Raw genomic sequence first — 12672 nt, forward strand, 5'->3', positions numbered from 1 at the left:
CATACCATAGAAATCTGTCATCTTCTACAGCTGGACTTCCAGCGAGCCACTTGCAAAGATGAAGATGCCCAACTTTTTACTTACAATCTCTCAAGGAAGTTGCAGTTGATATATACCATGACTCAATAAGCAGTACACTGTAGGTTCATGGTTTGTTGGATAATTGGCCTCTGTAAATTGCCCCCTAGTGTGCAGGGAGTAGATAACTGAATTAGTGTGACCAGGTGATCGGTGAGGTCACCGTGGACTCGGTGAGTCATAGGGCCCTGTTTTCTTGCTGTACCTTTGAATCAATCAGTCAAGAGCAACAGCAGGGGATCTTTGTTGACAGACAATTATTTGTTTCATGCATTTAATTTTTCGATCTGCAACAACATGTTGGAAATTGCATATTTCATGGAGAGGGATTTAACTCCTAACTCCATGAAGTTGCTCTACTACTTACAAAGCACAAGTCTCAGAGTGAAACAGGTTGCAGACAGGCCCTTCGGCCCAACTTGTTCACACCGACCAACATGTCCCAACTACACTAGTCCCACCAGTCTGTGTTTGGCCCATATCCCTCTAAACCTGCCCTATCGTGTACCATGTACCTGTCTAAATGTTTCTTAAACATTGCGATAGTACCTGCCTCAACCACCTCCTCCGGCAGCTCGTTCCATACACACACACCATCATTTTGTGTAAAAACAAGTTACCCCTTCTGCTGGGTCATAGTGTGAAACTTTTAGTTTTAGCTTAGTTTAAGAGATGCAGTGTGGAAACAGGCCTTTCGGCATATTGGAAAGAGTGATGAGCCACAGATCTAATAAGAGTTGGGCATATAAAATATTTAATAACACTAAAGAAAAGTTATTGGAGAAATTAACACACGCAAAAGAAATTGAACCTAATGGCCTGCTTTAAAAGCAAGTGGCGAGAGACATAATTGATGCATTAGCTTGGATCTTCTAAAATTCCTTAATTCTTATTAAATCCCTGGGGATTGGAAAGTAGCAGCTTATGAAAGGAATGAGAAGAGAGAAAAAAAGGGGACTCTACTATAATTAGTGTCTCATCAGCAGCGGATGAAATTGCTGAAATGTACTGTTGAAGAGATGATACAAGAACACATGGAAAGAATACATACATCTTTATTTTAGACTTTAGAGATACAGCGAGGAATCGGATTAATTGCCTTCAATGAAATTGAAAATCGTCCCTAGTGTGTAGGATAGTGCGAGCGTACGTGGATCGCTGGTCGGCACGGACTTGGTGGGCTGAAGGGCCTGTTTCCATGCTGTATCTCTAAACTAAACTAAACCCCAGGGACGTGCAGGCACGGACATAAGTCCAAAAGACGGGCAGGCAGTTGACTCGGGTAGAACCCTCGATGCCTGGACCCTTTAATGGCCATCTTGGCCAGTCCCGGGAGCAAACCAACAAGGAGATGCCCCCCCCACCACCAAAGCTCCATCCGTACTAAAGATCAGGAACCTGGGGCTCAAAACCTGAGGAGCAACCCCTTTAGATACTCAAACAGGAGCTGCAATCTCTCACACTCCATGTACACATGGTACACAGACACTTCCAGGCTGCAGAAGTGACAGGAGGCTGGCGAGCCCGTGAACCAACTTAAAAATCTGTAACACGGCACTGCTCTGTGCAACACTCCCCACCCCTCACACTAGATGCTGGCCTGGGTGAACAGAATGATGTTGGTTCAGCTATGTTGCCAATGCACTTGTTTGAGCAGCCTGTGTTCATAGTCATAGGAGCAGAATTAGGCCATTCGGCCCATCGAGTCTACTCCGCCATTCAATTATGGCTGATCTATCTTTCCCTCTCAACCCCGTTCATCTGCCTTCTCCCCATAACCCTTGACACCCGTACTAATCAAGAATATTTCAATCTCTGCCTTAAAAATACCCAATGACTTGGCCTCCACAGCCATCTGTGGCAATGAATTCCACAGATTCATCACCCACTTGGGGCAATTTACGATTTTTATTGAAGCCAATTAATTTGGTTAGTACACATCAAAAGCTTTTCACTGAACCTCGGTACACGTGACAAGCTAAACTATAACTAAATTCATTTGAAGAAATTCCCCTCATCTCCTTTTATAAAGGTACGTCCTTTTATTCTGAGGCTGTGCCTGCTGGTCCTAGACTCTCCCACTAGTGGAAACATCCTCTCCACATCCACTCTATCCAGGCCTCTCACTATTCGGTAAGTTTAAATGAGGTTCCCCCTCATCCTTCTAAACTCCAGCGAGGACAGGCTCAGTGCCGACAAACGCTCCTCATACATTAGCAGGGGGGGGGGGGGGGGGGGATACAGTCCCCCACAGTGCATCGAAAACATGGTTGTCTCAGGAATAACCAACAGGGGTTAATGTAATTTATTCTCCAGTGCGCACAATGAAGATTCTGATATTGTTATGTGTCTAGTCTGCCACAGTGTGGTGAAAGTCTGCACTACGAATAAAGTCTTCACTGTGGAATTTTCATTGCCGCCTTCTCATTTATGTTTTAAGTAAAGCGGAATACGTTGGGGAAACTCAGTTGGTCAGGCAGCATCTGTGGAAAGAGAAGCCGTTTATGTTTCAGGTCCAGGACCTTTATCGGAACTGAGCACGTAACTCCGGGTGGAGAAACAAGGAACCGCAGATGCTGGTTTACATCAAAGAAGTCACAAAGTGCCAGAGTACGCTGACTCAGCGGGTCAGGCAGCGTCCTGATCAATGGTCAGGATCACAACTGGGTCTCTGACGCAGTAAGGCACTAGTTCTCCCGCTGCGCCTCTGTGCCGCCCCTTATGTTAAATGTGGAGGTTCTAGGGCGCGAAGGAAAGGGCCACGGGTTTGCTGTCCTTGCTCTGGCCAGGAGGAGAAGGGATGAGTGGAGATGAGGAATTCTCTACGGCTGCAATGACGGCGCGGTGGTGCAGCGGTGGAGTTGCTGCCTTTCTTCGCCAGAGACCCGGGTTCCATCCTGACTGCGGGTGCTTGCCTGTACGGAGTTTGTTCTCTGCGTGACCTGCGTGGGTTTTCCCCGGGGGCTCCGGTTTCCTCCCACCCTCCAAAGTCGTGCAGGTTTGTAGGTTAATTGGCTTCTGTAAATTGTAAATTGACTTGGTATAATTGTATATTTTGTTTGAACCTTCTCCCCGTGACCTGCGTGGGTTTTCTCCGGGTGCTCCGGATTCCTCCCGCACTCCAAAGACGTACAGATTTATAGGTTCATTGGCTTGGCATAAATGCGTGCGTGTCGGACCGCGTCAGTGTGCGGGGATCGCGGGGTCGGTGCGGACACGATGGGCCGAAGGGCCTGTTTCCGCGCTGTATCTAAACTAAACGAAAACAAAACTAAAAGTTGATGACTTACAAAACTACCGATGTAGACTTTAAAATTTATCCAGCTTTTACCAATATTTGGCAAAGACATGATCTCCAATCCTATTACATATTTTGCATTTCCCTGGGCAAAATACAATGTGAATGGAATGATTAGCATGCGCTGGGTGGAGATGCTGAATTAATAAGTCCATTCGATGTAATTACCCCAGGCTGCTGATGCTAAAAACTGAAGCTATGAGCTTGGTCAGAGCAGTAAATCCCTGGTGACGTTATCTCAGGCTCCAGGAGCTACCTCTGTAGGCCTGACTCGGTGGCGCAGCGGTAGAGTTTTGCTGCCTTCCAGCACCAGTGACCCGGGTTTGATGCTGACTAACGGGTGCTGTCTGTATGGCATTTGCACTTTCTCCCTGTGACTGCGTGGGTTTACTCCGGGTGCTCCGGTTTCCTCCCACACTCCAAAGACGTGCAGGTTTGGAAGTTAATTAATTGGCTGCTGTAAATTGTCCCTAATGTGTCGGATAGTAGTTTCATTTAATATTAGAGATACAGCGCGGAAACAGGTCCTTCGGCCCACTGAGACCGCGCCGACCAGCGATCCTATCCTATTAACACTATCCGACACACACGAGGGACAATTTTAAATTTATACCAAGCCAATTAACCTACAAACCTTGCACGCCTTTGGCGTGTGGGAGGAAACCAAAGATCTCTTCCGAAAACCCACGCAGGACACGGGGAGAGCGGACAAACACTGAAGAAACAGCACCCGTAGTCGGGATAGAACCCGGGTCTCTGGGGCTGCAAGGCAGCAGCTCTACCGTAGTGTACGGGATGACCTGTTGGTCGGCGTGGACTCGGTGGGCCGAAGCGCCTGTTTCCATACTATATCTCTAAACTAAACTAAACTAAACCAAACCAAACTAAACTAAGCAGCTGTACATTGTTGGGCACCAACTGTGGAGGCACAAGGATTGCTGAGGCGTCGGGTGAAGACTCTTCAACAGCACATTGTGGGAAGGAACTGCAGATGCTGGTTTAAACCAAAGATAGACACAATAAGCTGGAGTAACTCAGTGGGTCAGGCAGCATCCCTGGAGAGAAGGAATGGGTGACGTTTCAGGTCGAGACCCTTCTTCAGACTGAGAGTCAGGCGAAAGCGAACGAGATATAGACGGTGATATAGAGTCTATAATGATATAGAATCTGTAACTCGTGTTCACCTAGCCCAGAACCTATCATTAACTCCAACAATAGCTTGTTTCCTTTATTATCGTTACTTTTTTGCATATCTTTCATTCATTTGTTCTATATCTCTCTACAAGGTTGTAAGGTCATGTGATTGGAGCAGAATTAGACCCTTTGGCCCATCAAGTCTACTCTGCCATTCAATCATGGCTGATTTATCTCTCCCTCCTAACCCCATTCTCCTGCCTTCTCCCCATATCCCCTGACACTCGTAGTAATCAAAAATTTGTTTATTGCCTTAAAACTATCAATTGACGGCCTCCATAGCCTTCTGCGGCAAAGAATTCCACAGATTCACCACCCTCTGACTAAAGAAATTCCTCCTCATCTCCTTCCTAAAGGAATGCCCTTTAATTCTGAGGCTATGACCTCTGGTCCTGGACTCTCCCACTAGTGGAAACATCCTCTCCACATCCACTCTATCCAAGCCTTTCACTATTTGGGATGTTTCAATGAGATCCCCCCTCATCTTTCTAAACTCCAGTGAGTACAGGCCCAGTGCCGACAAACGTTCCTCATACATTAGCAGGGAAGGGGATACAGTCCAGGGCCAGCACATCCTTCCTCAGACATGGTGCCCACACCATAGCACAATACTCCAACTGCGGCCTGACCAGCGCCTTGTAGAGCCTCAGCATTACATCCCTGTTTTTGTATTCTCGTCCTCTTGAAATAAATGCCAGCATTGCGTTGGCCTTCCTTACTACCAATTCAATTTGCAAATTAATTTTTTGGGTATCCTGCACCAGCACTCCCAAGTACCTTTGCACTTCCGATTTCTAGATTCTCTCCTCATTTAGAAAATGAGTCTATATCACTGTCTATATCTCTCATTTCCCTTTCCCTTGACTCGCAGTCTAAAGAAGGGTCTCGACCCAAAACGCCACCTATTCCTTTTCTGCAGAGATGCTGTCTGACCCGCTGAGTTACTCCAGCTTTTTGTGTCTATCTTCCCTTCAACAGCATCTTGACCTGATATGTCGACCAAGCCTTTTCCTTCACAAATGCTGCCTGACATAGAATGTCAAACACAGAACAGTTAGACACAGGAATGGGCCCTTCAGCCCACTATCTCTGTGCTGACCATGATGCCAGTTTAAACTGATCCTTTCTGCCTGCACATAATCCATATCCCTCCATCCCTTGCTTGTCCATTTGCCTGTCCCAATGCATCTTAAATGTCACTATCGTGTCTGCTTCAAAGGAGATAATTTCTTAAGCAGGGTAGAACACAGTATTATAAAACATAGAATTGTGCAAAACAGGAATAAATCCGCCACACCACACTGCCTGTTCCAACCATAACACCAAATTAAACTAATTCCATACGCCTACATATGTCCCTCCATTCACAGCAGATTCAAGTTTGCCCACTTTCTGGGCAAGAGCTAATCTCGCTAATTATAGCCAGATTATAGCAAATCCTCTCTAATTCAGGATAGCCAAGATCAGTTCAGTTAGTTTAGTTTATCAGAATCAGAATCAGAATAGCCTTTATTGTCATCCAAAAAAAACAAGTCTTTTGGATGAAATTCCGTTACCCACAGTCCAACAATAAGAGCAATAAAAATAAGCAATAACACACACAATCACAAACCAACACAAAACAAAAAAAAGAAAGTATAAGAAAATAACTGCAGATGCTGGTACAAATCGATTTATTCACAAAATGCTGGAGTAACTCAGCAGGTCAGGCAGCATCTCGGGAGAGAAGGAATGGGTGACGTTTCGGGTCGAGACCCTTCTTCAGACTGATGTCGGGGGTGGGACAAAGGAAGGATATAGGTGGAGACAGGAAGATAGAGGGAGATCTGGGAAGGAGGAGGGGAAGGGAGGGACAGAGGAGCTATCTGAAGTTGGAGAAGTCAACGTTCATACCACCGGGCCGCAAACTGCCCAGGCGAAATATGAGGTGCTGCTCCTCCAATTTCCGGCGGGCCTCACTATGGCACTGGAGGAGGCCCATGACAGAGAGGTCAGACTGGGAATGGGAGGGGGAGTTGAAGTGCTGGGCCACCGGGAGATCAGTGGCGTTAATGCGGACCGAGCGCAGGTGTTCAGCGAAGCGATCGCCGAGCCTGCGCTTGGTTTCGCCGATATAGATGAGTTGACATCTAGAGCAGCGGATGCAATAGATGAGGTTGGAGGAGGTGCAGGTGAACCTCTGTCTCACCTGGAAAGAATGTTTGGGTCCTTTGATGGAGTTGAGGGGGGAGGTAAAGGGACAGGTGTTGCATCTCGTGCGGTTGCAAGGGAAAGTGCCCGGGGTTAGGGTGGTTTGGGTAGGAAGGGACGAGTGGACCAGGGAGTTGCGGAGGGAACGGTCTCTGCGGAATGCAGAGAGGGGAGGGGATGGGAAGATATGGCCAGTGGTGGGGTCCTGTTGTAGGTGACGGAAATGTTGGTGGATGATATGTTGGATCCGCTGGCTGGTGGGGTGGAAGGTGAGAACGAGGGGGATCCTGTCCTTGTTGCGAGTGGGGGGATGGGGAGCAAGAGCGGAGCTGCGGGATGTAGAAGAGACCCTAGTGAGAGCCTCATCTATAATGGAGGAGGGGAAGCCCCGTTTTCTGAAAAACGAGGACATCTCGGAAGCCCTAGTCTGAAACACCTCATCCCGGGCACAGATGCGGCGTAGACGGAGGAATTGGGAGTAGGGGATAGACTTTTTGCAGGGGACCGGGTGGGAAGAAGTGTAGTCCAGATAGCTGTGCGAGTCGGTGGGCTTGTAATAAATGTCCGTCACTAATTTTTCTCCTGTGATGGAGATGGTGAGGTCCAGAAACGGGAGGGAGATGTCAGAGATAGTCCAGGTATATTTAAGGGCAGGATGGAAATTGGAGGTGAAGTGTATAAAGTCAGTGAGTTCTGCATGGGTGCAAGAGGTAGCACCAATGCAGTCGTCGATGTAGCGGAGGTAGAGTTCGGGGATGGGGCCAGTGTACGTCTGGAACAGGGATTGTTCGACGTACCCGACAAAGAGGCAGGCGTAGCTAGGGCCCATGCGAGTGCCCATAGCTACGCCTCTGGTTTGGAGGAAGTGGGAGGAGTCAAAGGAGAAGTTGTTGAGGGTAAGAACCAGCTCTGCTAGGCGGAGGAGAGTGTTGGTCGATGGGGATTGGCTGGTTCTACGGTCGAGGAAGAAACGGAGGGCTTCGAGACCATCCTTGTGGGGGATGGAAGTGTAGAGTGACTGGACATCCATGGTGAAAATGAGGGAGTGGGGGCCTGGGAACCGGAAGTTATCCAGGAGATGGAGAGCGTGTGAGGTGTCTTGGACGTAGGTGGGGAGGGATTTGACCAGGGGGGATAGGATGGAGTCGAGGTAGGTAGAGATAAGTTCGGTGGGGCATGAGCAGGCAGAGACAATGGGTCTGCCGGGACAATTGTGTTTGTGGATTTTGGGTAGGAGGTAGAATCGGGCCGTGCGGGGCTGGGGAACTATGAGATTGGAGGCACTGAGGGGTAGTTCGCCGGAGTTGGTGAGGTCGGTGATGGTGCTGCTGATGAAGGTCTGGTGTTCATCGGTGGGGTCATGGTCCAGGGATAGGTAGGAAGAGGTGTCTGATAGTTGTCGTCTGGCCTCGGTGCGGTAGAGGTCAGCACGCCAGACTACCACAGCCCCTCCCTTGTCAGCGGGTTTAATTATTAAGTCCGGGTTGTTACGGAGTGAGTTGAGGGCTGCACGTTCAGGAGGGGAGAGGTTAGAGTTAGTCAGGGGGGTGGAAAATTTGAGGCGGCCGATGTCACGCCGGCAGTTTGAAATAAAAAGTTCTAGTGGGGGTAGTAGGCCATACTGGGGGGTAAAAGTGGAGGGGGTCCGTTGGAGACGGGAGAAGGGGTCATCAGTGCGGGGTCGGGACTCCTTACCATGGAAAAAGGCTCGGAGGCGGAGGCGGCGGAAGAAGAGCTCCACGTCATGGCGGACGCGGAACTCGTTGATGTGGGGGCGGAGGGGAACAAAGGTAAGGCCTCTGCTGAGGACAGACCGTTCGGTGTCTGAAAGGGGGAGGTCAGGGGGGATGGTGAACACCCGGCAATGGTGGGGGTTGGGGTCGGATGGAGGCAGGGGGGCAGGTGGAGGGGATATATGGTGGGGGGGTGGTGGGTTAGCTGGGCAGAGGGGGGCATGAGGACCGATGTGGGGAGTACTGGGGGTCGCCTGGCTGGAGGGGGAAAGAAACATCCATCACAGTGAGTCTCCTCCAGTCAACAATCTGCGATGGAAGGCCAGAATATCTTTTCTCCTCCCTGCTGTCTTCTCCCGCGGTCAGGCTGTTGAAATTGCCACGTCGGGGCAGTTGTGGCTCCCGACATTGAAGACCCCGCCGGGTGGAGAAAATCCAGGCCGCGCCGGATGGTGAAAGGTCCACAGCGGGTCGACCCAAGCCTCGCGATTCGTGGCGGGCGAAGACACTGCCGCTGCGGGAGCTCCCGATGTCGGCCCCCACCCAGGGCAGGGCCTGCGAGCTTCCAATATCCACGCGGCCCGCGGCCGAAGCCTCCGGAGCCTCCGAAGGCGAGTCGCAGCCGCTCTCGCAGCGCCACCACAGCCTCCGAAGGCAGCCAGCTCCGCAGATGGTAAGTCCGGTCCGCGGCTCTGCGAACCAGAGCTCCAGGTGGGCCCAGCAGGAGGCCGCCAGCTCCAGGTGTTTGGCCGATGATAAGACGCAGCGGGAACGGAGACACCACCCAGAACGGGTCTCCGTTCGAAAGAGACAATTTTAGAGTCCTCCCCCCCCCCCACCACACATAGTACACAACCACAAAATACACTACATCACATCTAAACACTACAAGTAGGACAAAAAAATAACAAAAAACACAAAAGACAAACGGACTGCAGGGGAGCCGCAGCTGCTGCACAGCGCTGCACGTGTGTACTGAGGTACAGTGAAAAGCATTTATTGTTGCGTGCTAACCAGTCAGCAGAAAGACAATACATGATTACAATCGAGCCATTTTGGTGTTGAAGCCAGGCCATTCTTTGCCTGCTGGTCCTAGGAGTGGATCTATTCATTACAATTCATTCACTACAATCGCTCCAATCTTTTAAAACTTTATTTCAGCAGAAGCATTTCTTCACCAAACATTATCCCCTTTATCCTGTATCTGTGCACTGTGGACGGCTTGGTTGTAAGCATGTCTAGTCTTTTCGCTGACTGGATAGCCAGCAACAAAAAAGCTTGTCACTGTCCCTTGGTACATGTCCCTTGATATAAAATAAATAAACAAATAATTCCAGCGACATGCTGGGGGTGAAACTCTTCGGCAGCCTCTCCAAAGCCTCCACATACTTTAGACTTTAGAGGTACAGAGTGGAAACAGTTGCTTTGGCCCACCGAGACCACGCTGATCCCCAAACACTAGCACGATCCTACACACGAGGGACAACTTGCAGAAGCCACTTGCCCTACGTACTTGCACGTCATTGGAACGTGGGAGGAAACCGGAGCGCCTGGAGAAAACCCACGTGGTCACGGGGAAAGCATACAAACTCCGTACAGACAGCACCCACAGTCAGAATTGAACCCGGGTCTCTGAATTTGAGTTGAGTTTATTATCACGTGTACTGAGTGAGGTACAGTGAAAAGCTTTTGTTGCTGCTCACCGGTCAGCGTAAAGACAATACATGATATCCATAGTGCACAGCCATCCACAATGCACAGATACATGATAACGGGAATGTCATGAATAACTCTGGCACTGCAGGGCAGCAACTCCACCGCCGCGCCAAGGTGCCGCCCGAAGGAACTAATGCGATCCGCATAAAGCACCAGCGAGCTGAATATCACATCGAGAAACGTTGCCAATCCCGTCTAAGATCGCAATTTATTTCTCCCTTCCTTTAACTTTGTGAATTATCTCTCTCTTTTTGACTTCCTTCAGATCTCCATATGTCGACTGCTGAGCTGATCAGCAACCAAGCTGTTCTTTCCCCCTCTGCTCGACGCTGTTCCCTCGTAGCCCATTTGACACTGCGGCACTGCGATACAGGTTGACTGGTCTTCTCATCTCTCCCCACGGGGACCTGCCTCTCCTCTGCACACGTTTCCTCCAGATGGTCTCGATGAAGGTTGGCACCTTGCCAAAAGGACAGGGGGTGAAGAGATTGCAGCCGTATCAGCGCCTTTGAGCGCCGTCATTAATACTCTGTCACAATGCCACTTTGGTTCACTCACTTACTTCGTAGCACGAGTTGTTTCTTCACGGCCCCGCCGACCCGCCAATGGCCGTGTGCGACGGAAAAACCTCTCGTCCACAATCCCTCGTGGTCACGGAGGGAAGGAAAGTTCACTCATCGTTCGAGGCAGATGGGGAAAGTGACAATTATCTTTCATGGCGTTGCAATGCAAGAAGGCAGCAGCAGGCAAGAGCCAAGGGAAAGGCATGCGATGCTCCAGACTGTGAACGCTCACGGCAGGCCCTGGGCTGTTTACTGGCAGCATCCTCACAGTCTTTAACAAAATGGCATAAGCTCAACAACTCTACGGTTTCTGGCCTGCCAGAATCAAGCAGGTTTTCCATTAGACTGAATGACAGTCAAAGTTGAGCGAGACTCAGCAAGACTCCTGTTATTTAAAAGATGATTCCGGAATAATGGACTGACTGCTGCATCTTGGGATGGCCTCTTTCCTTGATCGTCGTTACTTTTTTGCACATCTTTCATTCATTTGTTCCATATCTCTCTACATCACCGTCTACACCTCGCGTCTCCCTTTCCCCTGACTCTCGGTCTGAGAAAGGGTCTCCACCCGCAAACGTCACCTATTTCCTTCTCTCCAGAGATGCTGCCTGTCCCGCTGTGTAACTCCAGCTTTTTGTGTCTATCTTGGGATAGGTGTTTAGCACGAACCGTTTGAAGGAGAAGGTTCGACCTTTAATTTCCTCAGGCATGTTCAGGCTTAATATCAACTTAATTTCAATATCAATTTGGACACTAATCAAAGACTCATACATTGTACAAAAAAGGGCAGTGCATCAAAAGCCAGTGATTTCTGTGGAAACTGCACATGCTGGCTAATAACAAAACAACACAAAGTGTCAGGGGTTGTGGGCAGAAGGCAGGAGAATGGGGTTAGGAGGGAGAGATAGATCAGCCATGATTGAATGGCGGAGTAGACTTGATGGGTCGAATGACCTAATTCCGCTCCAATTACCAATGATGTTATAAAGTGCTGGAGTAACTCAGCAGGTCAGGTGGCATCTCTGGAGAACAGGGATAGGTGACGTTTCGGGTCGAGACCCTTCTTCAGACTCTAATAGTGTGTCTGAAGGAAACATTCCAATTTCCTAAAATAAATATTATGACCAATTTGTTTCCCTGCCCTTATTAGCCTTAGACTTTTGTTTCCTTGATGATCTTTGCCCACGACAAATAGTAAATGATGATCTTAGTTTAGTTTGCCTTGTTTAGTTACAGTGCAGTGCCCACCGAGTCCGTGCGGACCAGCGATCCCCACATACTAACACCACCCTACACACACCAGGGACAATTTACAATTTTACCAAAGCTAATTAACCGATAATCCTGTACATCTTTGGAGTTTAGTTTAGTTTAGTTTAGAGATACAGCGTGGAAACAGGCCCTTCGGCCCACCGAGTCCGCACCGACCAGCGATCCCCGCACATTAACACCATCTTACACACACTGGGGACAATTTACATTTATACCAAGCCAATTAACCTACAAACTTGTAAGCTTTTGTAGTGTGGGAGGAAACCGAAGATCTCTGAGAAAACCCTTGTGGTCACGGGGTGAACGTACAAACTCCGTACAGACAGCACCCGTAGTCAGGATCAGACCCGGGTCTCTGGTCTCTGGCAGCAAGTACTAGCCTGCTCAACCTCTCCCTAGACCTCAGGCCCTCAAATTCTGGCAACATCCTTGTAAATGTTAAGCATCCATTTGCAAAATCGTTCTAAGATGTTAAATGTCTGACTTCGATTTCAATGTTCTTAGTTTTAGTTTTGGAGATACAGCACAAAAACCGGCCCGACGGCTGACCGTGTCCACGCCAACCAGCGATCCCCTCACATTAACACTGTCCTACACACACACACACACACACTAGGGACAATTTACA

The sequence above is a fragment of the Rhinoraja longicauda genome, chromosome 4 (assembly GCF_053455715.1).
Source record: "Rhinoraja longicauda isolate Sanriku21f chromosome 4, sRhiLon1.1, whole genome shotgun sequence".
Classification (NCBI taxonomy): Eukaryota; Metazoa; Chordata; class Chondrichthyes; order Rajiformes; family Arhynchobatidae; genus Rhinoraja; species Rhinoraja longicauda.